Source organism: Eptesicus fuscus, chromosome 17 (assembly GCF_027574615.1).
Source record: "Eptesicus fuscus isolate TK198812 chromosome 17, DD_ASM_mEF_20220401, whole genome shotgun sequence".
Taxonomy (NCBI): Eukaryota; Metazoa; Chordata; class Mammalia; order Chiroptera; family Vespertilionidae; genus Eptesicus; species Eptesicus fuscus.
Window position 1 is genome coordinate 2,311,782 of NC_072489.1, and position 18,155 is coordinate 2,329,936.

The 18,155-nt window shown below is 47.9% G+C and overlaps 1 pseudogene; it reads right to left on the bottom strand.

Moving 5' to 3' along the window:
• Positions 1-400: 400 nt before the first annotated feature.
• On the bottom strand, positions 401-940 carry LOC129152049 (60S ribosomal protein L36a-like; annotated as a pseudogene).
• Between the last annotated feature and the right edge of the window lie 17,215 nt (positions 941-18,155).

Sequence of the window (18,155 nt, forward strand, 5' to 3'; positions counted from 1 at the left end):
CGGCTAATTTGCCTACAAACGTCAGGTGGTCATAATAATCTGGCCACTCAGTGTATTTGGGTTTAGCTCTATCATCTAACCACATGATTTCTATTTGTCCTGTCTTCTTAGTATTCCTTTTTAATCTTTTCTTTCCTTCTTTTCGGTTGAGTTCTTTTGCTAAGACATTTAAATTTATCTTAGACATTATAGTATGCATCTTTGACTTACCAGTTTCTAATATTAATTGGAATTTTACTCTTCTCCCAGGAATACAAGGACATCACACCATTTTAACTCCATTCACCACCCACACATATATTTTTGTGCTATTATTATTATGTATTTTAGATCTACATTTTTTTGGGAACATATATATCCTCAAGACTTTATTGTCATATAATAAAACAAAATAGGAAGCTTAGAACTGGATCACTTGACCCTTTCTCTTCTTATCTCCTCCCAGTTCAAAATGCTCGAATTTCTTTTTTTATTTTATTGATTTTTTACAGAGAGGAAGGGAGAGAGATAGAGAGTCAGAAACTTCGATGAGAGAGAAACACCGATCAGCTGCCTCCTGCACACCTCCTACTGGGATTGTGCCCGCAACCAAGGTACATGCCCTTGACCGGAATCGAACCTGGGACCTTTCAGTCCGCAGGCTGACACTCTATCCACTGAGCCAAACCGGTTTCAGCATAATGCTTGCATCTCTTAATAGCCAGCATTCTCTTAGATCTGCAGTTGGGCTCAACACATTCAAGCCTCGGCACAATCTTCTTTGTAGTTTTAGCTTTTTTGCAGAAAATCGGTTTAGTTTGCCCATCATACCGACTCTGCTTCCTGTCATAACGCCGCTTTCCTGCGCACACAGAGAATCCTGGCCCTTCTTGTACTGTGTTACTTTGTGGGGTTGTTGCTTCTTACAGAAAGTCCTGCGGGTTTTAGGAACATTCACCATGTTTGCGAGAGCATGCACTATCGGCAGGGAAAAGCTAGATCTACATATTTTTTTAACTCCACAATATATTATTATTATTGTTGTCTTACACAGTCAATGTTCATTAGAATTATACTGTTAACATAAAAACCATTGAAACCTGTAAAGAATTTTGTGAGTTTATTTGAGCCAAACTGTCGACATATGCTGGGAAGCAGAACCTCAACCAATTGAGATAATGCTCCGGAGAATGGCAGGTTACATCTGTATTTATACATTGCCATCAAAGGAGGGACATAGGTGGGTTACATAAAATTTATTGGTGATAGATTAAGGAGGTGGGATAAAGCAAAGTGGGGAAACCCCTGGGATTGGATAAAAAGTAAAATGATGGACACATACTTAGGTGGGTGCAGGAACAATTAACAAGGAATTTGTGGTCTCTGTCCTGGCGTCCAGCACATTAGGTTGTGTCCCAAGGGGTCTGGAAAAAGGGAAGTTACAAGTTACCTAGACATTTCAAAGGGTATGTTATTATAGATGCAAAAAGACAGATAACAGATAGGCTCAGTTAAGGTAAAGGCTGACCTTGTCGGTGAAGATACCGGCCTAGGAGGTGACCACCCACCATCACTGCGTTTAGTTCAAGTTTAATTTCAGACCATCCTTTGTGGTGACTTTAGGTCTCTGAGTCTTCAAGACCGCCATGCAGGCCGCCCCTGAGCTTGGCAGGTCAGCATGTGGCCCCTTTTGTCCACAATACAAATATTTACCATTTCATTGCTTTTAATCCCTCCCTCATCTCCAGTCTCTTCTGGAATCATTTTTCTTCTATCTGAAGAACTCTGCTTAGCTTTTCCTTTAGTGTGGTCTTCCAAAAGCACGCCTAAATGGGGACTGCTCCGTCAGGCCACTCCTGGAATGAGAAGATACAGGAGTGGGGCCTCCACCACTGAGATGCAATGCAAATGAGAAGTGCATATTATTGTAAAGCACTGAGGTAAGGCACTGTTTGTTACCACAGAAAAGTTGACTAACACGCTATTTCCTCAAAAATGCAATAGCAGCTCTTTTAACTGACTTTCCAGATCGACACTTGTTCTCCTTCCTTCTTTGAGACATTGACGATGAACACTCAAAGCAGGTAGGCCATTTTCCAGCATGACTCACTTCTGCCAGATTAGCTGATTCAAACCAAGAGGGCTGTGACATAAACTAGCTTGAGGTTCTGAGATGGCGGGCTGTAACGCAGAGTCCCATGCTTATTCAGGGAGAAAGCTCTGGAGTGAAGCTGCTGATGACCAAATCCCAACTCGACTGTTTAGTAAGTATGTGACCTCAGTTCAGCTACTGACACAGGCGCAATATTTTATTTATTTTTTTAAATCCTCACCCGAGGATATTTTTTCCATTGATTTTTAGAGAAAGTGGAAGAGAGAGGGAAAGACAGAGAGAAATATCGATGTGAGAAAAACACATTAATTGGTTGCCTCCTGCACGAGCCTGGACCAGGGCCAGGGCCAGGGAGGAGCCTACGTGCCCTTGACCTGAATCCCTTGGCCTGGGACCCTTTGGTCTGCAGGCTGACACTATCCACTGAGCCAGACCAGCTAGGGCACAGACAACCAATATTGAGAGTTATCATTTTCAAAGACTCTTTCAGAAAAGAGGGAATAATAATATAGTCCTTAAAAGTGTCAATTTTATTAACCAACGTCACCCCAATAAAATTCATTTAAAAAGTTTTAAAAGTCTCATATAATAGGATATTAATGTAAATTATCTGAGTTTAAAAAATAAAGTTTTGCAAATACTTTTAAATTAATGTGACATGACACATTTCTTTCAATCTATCAAATCTTTTTTTCTAACCTAAGTAGCACTTTTAGATTCTTTGTCTGTAACTAATCTGTCTTACTTTATTTATTCATTTTTAAATATGTTTTTAGTGATTTGAGAGAGACAGGAAGGGGGAGGGAGAAAGAAAGAGAAACATTGCCCTAACTGGTTTGGCTCAGTAGATAGAGCGTCGGCTTGTGGACTGAAAGGTCCCAGGTTCGATTCTGGTCAAGGGCATGTACCTTGGTTGCGGGCACATCCCCAGTAGGTGTGCAAGAGGCAGCTGATCGATGTTTCTCTCTCATTGATGTTTCTAGCTCTCTATCCCTCTCCCTTTCTCTCTGTAAAAAATCAATAAAATATATTAAAAAAAGAAAAGAAAAGAAAGAGAAACATTGATGTGAGAAACATAGATTGGCTGCCTTCTCCTGCATGACTCCTACTGGGGATTGAGCCCATAACTCAGGCATGTACCCTGACAGCGAATCAAACCAGTGACCTCTTTGTGTATGGAATGGCACTCAACCAAACGAGCCACGCCGGCCAGGGCTGTTTTATTATTTACTCACTAGAGGCCCGGTGCACGAAATTTATGCAAGGGGCTCGGCCTCGGGCCCCACCACCAGGGCTTGGTCCGGAAGGACGCACGTCTAGTCTAATTAGCATATTACGCTTTTATTATGATAGATTTATTTAAATCCTCTTCTCTCTTTTTTTTTTCTTTTCTTCTTCTTCTTCTTCTTCTTTTTTTTTTTGTGTTAATCGTCACCTGAGGATATTTTTTCCATTGACCTTTTGACAGAGTGGAAGAGAGGGGAAGAAACAGAGAGAAACATCCATGTGAGAGAGAGACATCAATTGGTTGCTTCCCACACTCGCCCCAACCAGAGAGCCAGGGATCGAGCCTGCAACCGAGGTACGTGCCCTTGACCAGAATTGAATCTGGGACCCTTCAGTCCATGGGCCAATGCTCTAACCACTGAGCAACAACTAGGGCTGTTTTATTTTTAATATGGAGGAAGTCATACTTAAAAGTAGAGCCCTAGACGGGTTGGCTCAGTGGATAGAGCGTTGGCCTGTGGACTAAAGGGTCCCAGGTTCGATTCCGGCCAAGGGCACATGCCCAGGTTGCAGGCTCAACCCCCAGTAGGGGGCATGCAGAAGGCAGCCAATCAATGATTCTCTCTCATCATTGATGTTTCTATCTGTCTCTCCCTTTCTCTTCTTCTCTGAAATTAATAAATTTAAAAAATAAAAATAAATATAAAAAAGTAGAAAGAATAATATAATCATCTCCCAAGTACACGTCACTCCGCTCGACCAATGGTCACTTTGGCCAGTCTAGTTTCCTCTTTATTTTCCCCTCCAACACACACACTGTCTTCTCCCCAACCCAGTAGGCTGCTGGGTATTTTAAGTAAATTCTAAACACTATGTATCTGTTAGAAAAGGACTCTTTTAACATAAACATCATACCATTATTTTATTTTATTATTTTTTTCAATTAGCCTCGGATAAACCTCATTGGCTACAAAACTACACTCTGCAAAACTACCATGATCTCATTTGAAAAATAAACAATTGTTTTCCCCCTCATGGTTTTGAATCTTTATTTTTGAAAGTATTATGAAATCCCCTCTTTCCCCTACCCCTCTCCCCCATCGACCACCTCCAGGCCACCCCGTCCCCCACCCCAGGCCCTCACCACCCCACTGTCTGTGTCCATGGGCCATGCATATATGCAGACAAGTTCTTTGGTTGATTACCTCCCACCCACCCACCCTCCCCGCCTTCCCTCCGAGATTCTGAACTCTGTTCCATGCTGCCAGGTCTCTGGATCCTCTCTGTTCATCAGTGTATTTTGTTCATTAGATTCCACGTATGAGTGAGACCATGTGGTACTTGTCTTTCTCTGACTGGCTTATTTCACCTAGCATGATACTCCCCTGGTCCCTCCATGCTGTCTCAAAGGGTAAGAGATCCTTCTATTTACTGCTGCATGGTGTTCCATGGTACAAATGTAGATACCTTTTTAATCTACTAATCTACTTGATGGGCACTTGGGCTGTTTCCAGATCTTAGCTATTGTAAATTGTGTTGATATGAACGTAGGGGTGCATACGTTCTTTCTGATTGGTGTTTCACATTTCTTAGGACATATTTCTAGAAGTGGGATCACTGGGTCAAATGGCAATTCCATATTTTTAAAAATATCTTTATTGATTTTAGAGAGGAAGAAAGAGGGAGAGAGAGATAGAAATATCAATGATGAGAGAGAATCATCAAATGGCTGCCTCTTGCACACCCCCCACTGAGGATCGAGCCCGCAACCCGGGCATGTGCCCTTGATTAGAATTGAACCCGGACCCTTCAGTCTGCAGGCTGACGTTCTATCCACTGAGCCCTCAACCCAGTTCCCACCCTTCCCTCTACCCTTACCTCCCCCCCCCCGCTGTCCTCATCCATAGGTGTATGATTTTTGTCTAGTCTCTTCCAGTACCCCCCACACAGACACCCCTTTCTCCTGAGAATTACCAATCCACTTTCATTCTATGCCCCTGATTCTATTATATTCACCAGTTTATTCTGTTCCTCAGATTTTTAATTCACTTGAGTTTTAGATTCACTTGTTGATAGATATGTATTTGTTGTTCATAATTTTTATCTTTACCTTTTTCTTCTTCTTCCTCTTCTTAAAGAATACCTTTCAGCTTTTCATAAAATACTGGTTTGGTGGTGATGAACTCCTTTAGCTTTTTCTTATCTGTGAAGCTCTTCATCTGCCCTTCAATTCTGAACGATAACTTTGCTGGGTAGAGTACTCTTGGTTGTAGATTCTTGCTATTCATCACTTTGAATATTTCTTGCCACTCCCGTCTGGCCTGCATAGTTTCTGTTGAGAAATCAGCTGATAATCGTATGGGTGCTCCCTTGTAGGTAACTAACTGTTTTTCTCTTGCTGCTTGTAAGATTCTCTCTTTGTCTTTGTCCTTGGCATTTTAATTATGATGTGTCTTGGTGTGGTCCTCTTTGGATTCCTTTTGTTTGGGGTTCTGTGTGCTTCCTGGACTTGTAAGTCTATTTCTTTCACCAGGTGGGGGAAGTTTTCGGTCATTATTTCTTCAAATAGGTTTTCAGTGTCTTGCTCTCTCTCTTCTTCTGGCACCCCCATAATTCTGATGTTGGTTCGCTTGAAGTTGTCCCAGAGGCTTCTTACACTGTCTTCAACTTTCTGGATTCTCTTCTCTTCTTGCTTCTCCGGAGGAGTGTCCTTTGCCTCTTTGTATTCCAAATCTTTGACTTGATTCTTGAGTTCCTCTAGTCTGCTGTTGGGTCTCTGTATAATATTTTTCATTTCAGTCAGTGTATGTTTAATTTCTAGTTGGTCCTTTTTCATATCTTCGAGGGTCTCGTTAAATTTATTGGCCTTTTCTAGGAAATTCTTGAAAAACCTTATAACCGTGGTTTTGAACTCTATGTCCAGTCGTTTGTTCTCCATTTCTTTTGTTTGTGATCTGTTTCCTTGTTTCCTCATTTTCGCTGCTTCCCTGAGTTGGTAGGGTAGCTTTGTATGCTAGGTGTCCTATATGGTTCAACGGGTCAGCCTCCCAGTTACCTGAGGTGGACACTCTTGGTGCACCCCTTTGTGGACTGTGTGTACAGCCTTGTTGTAGTTAAGTCTTGATTGTTGTTGGTGTTACTGGGAGGAATTGACCTCCAGGCCAATTGGCTGTGAGGACCCGCTGTGTCTATAACGGAAGAATTGCTGTGCTGGAGACACGTTTATGGGGCAGGACTTGTTCCAGTAGGGCTTTGGTGCTCACTGAGTCTGCCTCTTGAATGTGTCCCTTATGAGAGTAGTTGAAATCTGGTGTCATCTCACACCGACCACTAGATACACTAGTTCTGGATCTCCAATGGAGTGCAGGTCAGCTACTGTCTGAGGCCATCCAGCAGGAGCTACAGCAAGAACTACAGTTTTCTCCTCTTTGCTTGGGATTTGGCGGTTTTGGAGCAGTCTGACTGGAGCTGCAGTTTATTTGGTTAAGCTGCCACAGGGCAGGCCATTTGCATGCAAAAGCCGCTGTGTGGTGCCTGGGTGGGTTTGTAGAATGGGCGGGGCGGGGTCTCAGGGCGGGGCGGGATCTCAGGGCGTCACTAGGCTAGGGCGTGGCAAACAGCGATGGCTGCCAGCCAGCCTTCTCTGCCTTTCCGCGTTTCCAAGTCCCTGTGTTCCGTGCTCCAGCGCAGTAAACACTGATTGCTGGGCACACCTCTGCAAAAAAGTCACCCTCACTTTCCGACCCGATGGCCGAAAGTCCAGCTTCTCCCCATAGGCGTCTGGGACCCCCGCGTGTCCCCAGAAACTGGATTTCAGAGTGATTGGGAGCTTGTCTCCCTTAGGGTTGAAAAAAAGCCGCGCGCCCAGTTGCCCGCCACCAGCCCGATTCACATGCCTCCGTACCTCAGCTTTTCAGCGTTTGTGCTCCTTTCTCTTTCCTTCTAGTTGTAAAAATTCCACTCAGCCAGCTTTCCTGTGGTTCTGGATGGTAGACATTTTGTCTTTTAGTTGTAGTTTTGAAATTGTTGTGCGAGGCGGCAGTTTAGTTGTTTACCTTTGCCGCCATCTTGGTTTCTCAATATTAACCCTTTAACAGATGTATCATTGCTAAATATGTTCTCCCACACAGTGGGCTTTCTTGTTGTTTTGTTGATGGTTATTTTTGCTGGGCAGGAGCTTTTTATTTTGATGTACTCCCATTTGTTTATTTTCTCTGTAGTTTCCTTTGTCCTAGAAGATGTATCCATAAACATACTGCTACAAGAGATGTCTGAGATTTTGCTGCCTATGGTTTCTTCTAGTACATTTATGGTTTCCCAACTTACATTTAGGTCTTTTATTCATTTTGAGTTTATTTGTGTGTATGGTGTCAGTTGGTGGTCTAGTTTCATTTTTTTGCATGTATCTATACTATTTTCCCAACACCATTTATTGAAGAGACTGTCTTGACTTCACTGTATGCTCTTGCCTCCTTTGTCAAATATTAATAAAGCATAATGGCTTGGGTCAATTTCTGGGGTCTCTGTTCTGCCCCATTGATCTATATGTCTGTTCTTGTGCTAGTACCAGGCTGGTTTTTTTTTTTTTTTTTTTTTTATTATGGTGGTTTTGTAGTATAAATTTATCTCTGGTATTGTGATTCCTCCAACTTTGTTCTTCTTTCTCAAGATTGCTGCAGCTATTCTGGGTCTTTTTGGTTCCATATAAATTTTTGGAGTATTTGTTCTAGATCTGTGAAATATGCCGTTGGTATTTTAATAGGGATTGCATTGAATCTGTAGATTGCCTTGGGTAGTATGGACATTTTAATTATGTTAATTCTACCAATCCATGAACACGGCATATTCTTCCCCTTATTTTTATCTTCCTCTATCTCTTTTCTCAACATCCTGTAGTTTTCTGAGAACAAGTCTTTTACCTCCTTTGTTAAGTTTATTCCTAAGGATCTTAATTTTTTTGTTGCAATGGTAAATGGGATTGTTTATTTAGTTTCTCTTTCTGAGAGTTCATTATTGGTGTATAAAAAAAGACATCAATTTTTGGGTGTTAATTTTATATCCTGCTGCATTGCCAAATTCATTTATTAAATCTACTTTTTGGTGGAGTCTTTAGGGTTTTCTATGTACAATATCATATCATCTGTGAATAATGAGAGTTTTACTTCCTCCTTTCCAGTTGATGCCTTTTATTTCTTCTACTTGTCTGATTGCTGTGGTTAAGACTTCCAGTGCTATGTTGAACAGGAGTGGTGAAAGTGGACATCCCTGTCTTGTTCCTGTTCTTAGGGGAAATGGTTTTAGTTTTTGCCTATGATGTTGGCTGTAGGTTTGTCAATTATGACCTTTATCATGTTGAGATATGCTCCCCCTATTCCCAGTTGGTTGAGAGTTTTTATAAAAAATGGGTGTTGGATTTTTGTCGAATGCTTTTTCTGTGTCTATTGATATGTGATCATGTGGTTTTTGTCTTTCAATTTGTTCATATGATGTATCACATTTATTGATTTGTGAATATTGTACCAGCCTTGTATCCCTGGAATAAATCCCACTTGGTCATGGTGTATGATCTTTTCAATGTATTGCTAGATCTGATTTGCTAGTATTTTGTTGAGGATTTTAGCATCTATGTTCATCATGGATATTGGCCTGTAATTCTCTTTGTGGTGTCTTTATCTGATTTTGGAATTAGGGTGATGCTGGCCGAATAAAAAGAGCTTGGAGCGTTCCTTCCTCTTGGATGTTTTGGAACAGTCTGAGGATAGGTGTCAGTTCTTCTTTGAAGGTTTGGTAAAACTCCCTGTGAAGCCATCCGGACCAGGGCTTTTGTTCGCTGGGAGTTTTTTTATTATTGCTTCTATTTCCTCAGTTGTTGTTGGCCTATTCAGGTTGTCTGCTTCTTTTTGATTCAGTTTTGGGAGATTGCATTTATCTAGGAATTTGTCCATTTCATCCACATTGTCCATCTTGTTGGCATATAGTTGTTCATAGTTATTTTCTTACAATCCTTTATATTTCTGTGTTGTCAGTGGTTGCTTCTCCACTTTCGTTTTTTATTTTATTAATTTGGGCCCTCTCTCTTTGTTTCTTGATAAGTCTGGTTAATGGTTCATCAATCTTATTTATCATTTCAAAGAACAATCTTTTTTAAAAAACACAAAACACCTAATATCCAGTCAGGGATAATATTTCCTTGATTGTCTCCAAATGTTGGTTTGAGTCACACATTGCATTCTGTTGACATTTCTTTTAATTTATCAAATCCTTTTCTTTAACCTAAGGAGCGCTTTTAGATTCTTTGTCTGTAACCTAATCTGTTGTGACAATGTCACAAGTCGGTCACCAGTCATTTGCTTTTCCCACCCTTTGGTGGAGTGTACTTTGGGTATTCCCTGGGTGTTACACCAGCCTCACACCTCCACAGAGTGGTCAAGTGGGTCCCATTTCCACCTCCGATAAGTGTACCATCTGAAAACTTATTTCCTTGCGACCTTTTTAATGGTAAGCAGGGAACTGAAATTCTCAAGGCTTTTTAGTTTTTTTTTTGTTCTAAAAAAATGAGTTAAAAAAAACTGTTGGATGACTCAACAGGAAGCTTCAGGGTGATGAAGACACTGGGGTTGTTTCAGAAAATGTGGAATGAAAAAAGAAACATTTGTAGATTGAAATATTGCTTTATAAAATACGCCATTTAACTAAGTAAAGTAGAGGAACCCAGACATAACTATTTCTTTTACATTTCAAAAGTTTTATATGTTCACAATGAACACAAGCTGGAAAAAATGAGACAGTTTGATAAGGCATTGTCATCTGTCGGATTAAATAAAGTGCTTTCCTAGTTCCAGGAGGACAGACTCATTTCCCGAGAAGACTCTGCCTCCCCTGTCCTTCTAGTTTATTTTTAATCAAGTGAGGCTTTTTATTGTTGTTTTTCTTCTTTTTCTTTCTTTCTTTTTTAATTAAGAGCCCCTTCCTGGTCCTGCTTCCCTGAGTGGCCGTGACCAGGTGGGAAGGGGCGGGGAACCAGGCAGCGTGGGGAGGGGTCATCTTCACAGCATTCCATTTCTACACAGAACTAAACAGACACGCACAGGGCCACTATCACGGTTAGAAGTCCAGCACGGGAAAGGGGAGGAACAGGTTGCAAGTAGGGGTGTCATTAAAAAAAATACAGGCCCTCTCCAAAACTGGGGTGCCTGGGGTGGGGGGACTTGGTCTGTTTCAACCCAAGAGGAATCAGAAGATCAGAAGCTGTTTGGGAAGGCCAGAAGGTCAGGGGTGGAGGGAGAAGGAAGCTTCAGGGGGTGGGGGGCTCTTTGGCAACTGGTGAAGGGATTGCCCTCCGCCCACTGGGATCTCCGCAGCCCTCGGGTCTGGCAGAAGGCGGGCAGCCTGCACCCCCCACCCCCACAGGCAGGTGTGGGCTGCCAGATGCCCCAGGCAGGGGGCTGGAGGGGCTCAGGAAGGGAGGACAGCACTGCCCCCAGCTCGGCACAGCTGTTTGCTCTTAAGCGGCGCAGACTCGGCCCGGAGACAAACACAGGTCCCCGCTCTCCTCGGCCTCCGGGCGCGGGCGGTCTGTGCGGAGCGTCCGGGGGCGGCGGGCGGGTGTCCTGTCGGCCCACAGCACCCGTCTCCTCGCCCCTCCCAGAGGATGTCCTGTCTTCTCTGGGCGCTTCCTCACCCCTGGGCCGAGGACTTGCGCACCTTCGTGTCATTGAACACTGGGGGCCGTCAGCAGCCACGCCGGAGGCCCGGATTCGGGGAGCAAGCAGAGCTGGACTGGGGCGCGCGGCCCGCCCGGACCCACCGCTAGATTTTATTATTTTATTTTATTTTTTTTTACTTTGTGCAGTCACTCCTACTTGCCCTTGACCAGGTCGCACTTCCTCCACACAGAGGTGTGCGTGCTCTGGACGTGGTGCCTGCGATCGGCCACCCCGTACCACCAGCTCTGCCCCTTCATCCGGGTCTTGCGCTGGCTGCTCGCCGGCTCGCCTCCTGGCGCGGTGCACCCCTTCGTGCGGGGCGGGAGCATCGCTCCAGTGCAGGCCGGGCCGGCGAGCGGTCCTCCCGGCCTCCAGCCTGGGGCCGGGGCGCGCTTCCTTTCCCCGCTCCCGCGGCCAGGAGGGGCGCCGGGGCTCCCGCGGGCGTTTCCTATTGCGTTCCCACAGCTGAAGCCCTCAGCGGGGCAGTCCCGGGCATGTCGGCCCCGCTCCACCTCTGCACCGAGGCTGGAGACCGCCCCGACGACCGGCTTCCTGGGCATGCTGTTTACGGGGTTAAAGCGTCAGTCATCACCCGATGCTCCCCCCCACCCCATGCTCTTAAGGCCCTGCTTGGTGGACCAAGGTGGGGGTCTGAGTATTAAGAGATTGGTTTTATCTCAGAGCCAGGGCCCATTGTAACAGTGTGGGAGTTCCCTCTTTACCTGGCAGTTCCTGGGCACAGTCGCCGCAGGGACCTGGGTGGAGGCCAGGAGAGATGTGCGGTGCGGGCTTGTGCTGGTCCCGGCCTCTTGCGTCTGGAAAGGGGCTTACAAGGGGCTGCAACTCTAGTCAAGTTGGAGCTCTATCAACCAGACCTAGAATGTATGTGGTTATCTGATTACCTAGTTCGCACGCAGTTGGCTTCTGCTCTGGACCGAGTACTTCCTGCTGCCCACCTGCAGGGCACTGCCTGTTTCCCGACCCCTTGCGGTTAGGTAGACAAGTTCACGACTAGTTCTGGCCAATTAGTCTTGATGTGTGTCACCTCAGGGCCAGGACATCTAATTGCCAATATGTCACTCGCCACAACGCCACCTGTCTTCAGCCACTGAGCCAAGGCAGCTGAGCAGGTTTGTACCTTTGACCACCTCGACTCATTTCTGCCACCTCCCGGCCTCTGCTTTTTAGCGGGTGTTGGTCACGGTTGGCCGCATATGACAAGATACTTCAAGTAACAGAAGTGCTCAGGGGGTAATGGACCAACTTATTACAAGCAGGAATGGGAGGGAATAGAAAGTACAGAAACTCAGGACGTTGCAGGGTTGGAAGTGGCAAACGCTTCTCATCCTCAACAGGTAAGCTATCAAACTGAGAACCCGCTAAGCAAAAAAATGCAGGCAGAACTAAGCCTGTAGGCAAGGGACAATCAAGGGTTTCCTGCCACATCCCTCATGCTAAGATCCACTCTCTTAGCAACTTTCAAATACACAATATAATATTGCTAATTATAGTCATGATTTCCAGAACTTATTAAGCATATAACTGGAAGTTTGTACCTTTTAAAAATATGTATATATTTTTATTGATTGCAGAGAGGAATGGAGAAGGTGAGAGAGATAGAAACATCAATGATGAGAGTCATTGATCAACTGCCTCCTGCACACCCTATACTGGGGATTGAGCCCAAAACCCAGGCATGTGCCCTGGGTCAAACCATGACCTTCTGGTTTATAGGTCGATGCTCAACCACTGAGCCAAGGCAGCTGCGCAAGTTTGTACCTTTTGACCACCTTTACTCATTTTTGCCACCTCCCATCCTCTGCTTTTTTAAAAAAATATATTTTTTATTGAGTTCAGAGAGGAAGGGAGAGGGAAAGAGAGATTGAAACATCAATGATGAAAGAGAATCAACGATCAGCTGCCTCCAGCACCTCCCTTACTGGGGATCGAGCCTGAAATCCGGGCATGTGACCTTGACCGGAATCGAACCTGGGACTCCTCAGTCTGCAGGCCAACGCTCTATCCACTGAGCCAAATGGCTAGGGCCCATCCTCTGCTTTTTAATTTACTTTAGTATTTTTCATTTAGTATAATTTTATATGGCTGAATTTAATTATTTCATCCTGCTATATTTAAAAAAATCCTCACCCAACGATATGTTTTTATTGATTTTTAGAGAGAGAGAGGGAGAGAGAGTGACATCGATGTGAAGGAGAATCATGGATCAGTTGCTTCTTGGACCACCTCTCCACCCACACTCCCAACAGGGCATCAAACTGGAAACCTAGGTATGTGCCCTGACCAGGAATCGAACCCATGACCTTTCGGTGTATGGAACTACGCTCCAACGAGTCGCCTGGCCAGGGCCTCTTTTTTATTTGTCCGGTTTATTTACTTTTTGTATCACCTCTTTTGGTTTCTTTTGGGTCAATTGAGCATCTTTTTTAGTATTGTATTTCATCTCATTTATTGACATTTAACCTAGAGCTTTTTGCACTATAATTTTAGTAGTTTCTCTAAAGATTACAATATGCAACCTTGATTTATTGTTACTGAAATTCTGTTCTTTTTTTTCTGGTCTTTTTTCTCTGTTCTTCAGTTTGATATTTTCATTGACTGTCTTCAAGTTCATCGATCCTTTTTTCTGCTATTCAATGTACTTTTAGGCTCTTTCAATAAATTATTTTATTTGGCCGAAACCGGTTTGGCTCAGTGGATAGAGCGTCGGCCTGCGGACTGAAGGGTCCCAGGTTCGATTCCGGTCAGGGGCATGTACCTTGGTTGTGGGCACATCCCCAGTAGGGGGTGTGCAGGAGGCAGCTGATCGATGTTTCTCTCTCATCGATGTTTCTGACTCTCTATCCCTCTCCCTTCCTCTCTGTAAAAAACTCAATAAAATATATTAAATAAATAAATAAATTATTTTATTTGCCTTTCCCATTTCTGTATCTTTGTCCCCCCTCAGTGCCCCCTGCAGCCTGAGGGCTCCGGTCACTGGCTGCCCCGCCCAGAGTCTCTGCGGTGCTGGTGCCGGGAGAGAAGGAGCAGAACTGATGTCACGGGGAGACGCTGTGACCAAAGTGGGAAGACCGAGCTCTGCCTTTGCCCAGGCTCCTGGGAGGCTGTGTCTGATGCAAACGCTGAGATGCTAACACTCTGGGGGAAGAAGTCCCAGGGAAGCCGGGGTGAGGCAGCGGGGAGACAGGGAGGCCGGGAGGCCGGCTGTAGTAGCCATGTGAGATGTCCTCGGAGGGTCACAGCCATGTGAGATGTCCTCGGAGGGTCACAGCCATGTGAGATGTCCTCGGAGGGTCACAGCCATGTGAGATGTCCTCGGAGGGTCACAGCCATGTGAGATGTCCTCGGAGGGTCGGTGTGAGCGGCAGGTGCCAGGAAGCCTGCCGTGGGGAGGCAGGGGGAGAATGGCCACGAGCCTCAGCCCCATGGCTGTGCGCTGAGCGGCCTCGCTGCCCCCCCTCCCCCCACCCGCATGCACTGGTGTGCGGCACCCCCAGGCCCAGCAGGCACTGGGAGAGCTTAATCCCTTATGCTTAGTTTTAGAATTTGCATTTGGTTTACAGTTTTTTTAATTAATTACTTTTTTAAAATAAGAGAACATTTATTTGGTTAATCACAGAGGTATAAAAAGTAATTCTAGAAGAAATGGGCTTAGGAAACAAGTCATGGGGTAAAGGAAGGGCCCTCGGAGCTTGGGGGTGAGGAAGCTGATGGTGGCTGCTCTGGGGCAGTCGGGGAGGGAGAGGGAACGGGAATGGCAGGCTGCTCCCTCCCGTAGGGGCCGTTTGCAATCCGCTTCTGCGGTTACAGGAACTGCTGGAGCAATTTCTGGCATTTAGTGCGCTCTCCGGAGGAGCTGGGACTGCAGGTTGGGAGTGAGGTTGGGAGCAGAGAGGAGGGCCGGGAGGGCGTGGGTTCAGGCAGCAGAGTCTCTGCGGGCTCCTCACTGCTCAGAGGCACCTGCCTGCCTCGCTGGCCCGCAGCCACAGACTCGAGCTCAGAGCCCTGGAGCGGCCCATGTGGCGGCGTGAGGCCTCCTGCAGGGCTGCCGGACTGCAGGCAGGGAGGGCAGGGGCTGGGCCCCAGAGGATTTCAGGCGCCCTTGCCTGCAGGTGCCCTCCGGGCACTGAGGTGGCATTGGGCTGCCAGTGTCACGTCTGTGCCAAGAGCGTCCGCTGCCCCTCGGCCGCTCAGGAGGGAGGATCCCGCAGGCGGGGCTTCGGGCAGCGTAAGGGCTGTTGGTGCCATGGACTCCAGCCCTGCCAATTGGCACCCGCTTGAAAGGGGCAGGGGCAGGGGCAGGGGCAGGGGCAGGGGCAGGGTGGGTGCGGTCCGCTGAGCCAGGCTCACCGCGCCCAGAGCTGCGGACGCAGAGGTAGGGAAGGAGGAGCTAGGACCACCCGTCTGGAGGGCATTCTGGGAGATGTAAGTCAGGATCCGGTCCCTTGCAGGTGAGCCCATAAGCCTGCCTGGCACCCCATTCAAGAGCCACTTTCCTGGTCTTGGTCTAGGTCCTCCGGGCATAGTCCCTCCAGGCGGAGGCGGGTGAGGAAGTAGGACGCAGACCGCTGGAGAGCGGAGCGCTTGGCCTGCTGCCGGCCTGCTGGGCAGCCTGCGGAGCTGGGGGCGGCAGGAGGCCGTGGGAGGGCCACCGGCTTCTGCCTAGTGGCTAGCTGGCCCCACAGGCAATGGTACAACATCCAAGATGTGCACCATGACCTTGGATTCAGCTCTCCCGGTGCCTGCTGGGCCTGGGGGTGCCGCACACCAGTGCATGCGGGGGGGGGGGGGGGCGGGGGGGCAGCGAGGCCGCTCAGCGCACAGCCATGGGGCTGAGGCTCGTGGCCATTCTCCCCTGCCTCCCCACGGCAGGCTTCCTGGCACCTGCCGCTCACACCGACCCTCCGAGGACATCTCACATGGCTGTGACCCTCCGAGGACATCTCACATGGCTACTACAGCCGGCCTCCCGGCCTCCCTGTCTCCCCGCTGCCTCACCCCGGCTTCCCTGGGACTTCTTCCCCCAGAGTGTTAGCATCTCAGCGTTTGCATCAGACACAGCCTCCCAGGAGCCCGGGCGAAGGCAGAGCTCGGTCTTCCCACTTTGGTCACAGCGTCTCCCCGTGACATCAGTTCTGCTCCTTCTCTCCCGGCACCAGCACCGCAGAGACTCTGGGCGGGGCAGCCAGTGGCCGGAGCCCTCAGGCTGCAGGGACACTGAGGGAGGACAAAGATACAGAAACGGGAAAGGCAAATTCTAGCAGCCTCAGGACTTTACGCCCATTGCTGGCGTGGGGCTGAGGGATAAGAAACGTTCCTTCAAGGTTCTCTCAGCTGGTCTGCTCATCAATAGACATGAGGCAGATTAGGAAGAGAAAGTGACCGCCGTTACTCACACACACAAGTACTGGAACCCCACACGCACCAGAGACTCAGACAGGAAGTGAAGCTGAGGGCTGTGTGCCGTTCCGAGCCAGAGGTGCGGTGGGATGAGGTGAGGCACGCGAGGCTGCAGAAGGCCACGGCAGGGAGAGCACCTCCCCTCACGAGCTGGCCCGCATGCAGCCGGGTGAAGTCATTCCTGGGGATGATTCTTGTCATGTGCCAGACCCTTCATTTAAATTCTTCTAGATGGTTGGGGGGAGGGTGGCAGAAATGTATTTTGAGCCCACAGGGTCTCGGTTGCTTTTCGCTCACTGCATATTGCTGAGGCACATCTTGGGTGGCTCGTTCTGAACCCCTACACTGGTCAATTCTAAAACCTGTGAGCATGGAGAAGGGGCAGTGGCTAGAGTCACTAGAAATTCTTCATACAGGCCATCTCTTTCCCGTAAGTCTCCTGGGGGGGGGGGGGGGCCTGGCGAGCTGAGACTAGGGTCACAGCAGTCATCGGAGGCCCTCTAGCAGCTTGCGGGTCAGCTGGTGGGCCAGACAGGACGGGGGGGGGGGGGGGGGGGGGCGGGGAGCGGGGAGGATGGCTCAGTTGGCTGTTAAACCTTGGCCGAGGAGAGGAGCCTCCTTATCCACAGGGAGGGTGGGGCAGGAGCTGGGAGTCTGCCTATGAGGCCTGTTGGCCTTCCTTCCCATTCTGCAATTCTGTGCCTCGCTGAGCGCCACTCGTCTTTTGGGGAATTTCATTCCAATTACTTGCCAAATGCCCTGGCATTTTGGTGCTCTGCCCAGGTCCTGTGGCACCCGTTCGTCAGGCCTGCGCACCCCTTCTTCTCAGGGCTGTACCCGGAGCTCCTCACCCCTCGGCTCCGGTGACGTGTGTCCCTCCTCCGGGGGCCCGGTAGCCACAGGTCATTGCTAGCGAGGAACGCTCAGCTCCCGCGTTGGGGCGGGATGAACTCCCGCGGGTGACTTACACGCCTCTGCTGGGACTTTGCCTGGATTGTTGCCGGACGGAGTGCGGCCGGAGTGGGTCTGCCTCGGGCCCACCAGTAGCGTGTGGGTTTTTGACCTCGTGCAGGAACGATCTCACAACACGAGTCCAGGTGATTTTGAGAGTAAGGTTATGGGCAGTGAAACAGGAAGGGTTCCAGGCAGAAGCAGCAGCAGGAGAGAGAGAAAGGGGGCCGTGGAGACAGGTGCAGTGTGAGCCTGGGTCGAGCTGCCTCTGCCCACTGCGGCCCTGGTTGCAAGTCTCACGGAGTCCCTTCGAGGTTAGGAGGGAAACAGCAAAGATGCAAGGCTCTTGCGAGGATGTGCCGAGCCTCCTTTGTCCTCTATCTCTTTGGTCGGAGGAATCCTAGGGGAGGACATAGGGGAGGGTCTTAACAGAATATTTATCAGCTTTTCAGGTGTGTCCTTCAATATGTTGATTCATCAAAATGTGCTCATGGAGGGGTCAGGAGCTGTTTTCTGAGCAGTTTCATTTTTAAAGAACATCATCAAGACAGTCCCCGAGGAGGCACCGGACCGTCTGGAACGTGTGAGCCATGTGCTCCTAAGTGTCCTGGTTAGGGAAGCTCAAACGCGGAATTCGTTAGCTGATTGTAAGTTGCTCAAACCATTTGGCCTCGTGTAGTTATTTTGTCTGTTTCCCTTATTCCACTTGGAAGGATTTCCCAGGCTTCTTACTGTCAGGCCCCCTGCTGTCCCTTTGGCTG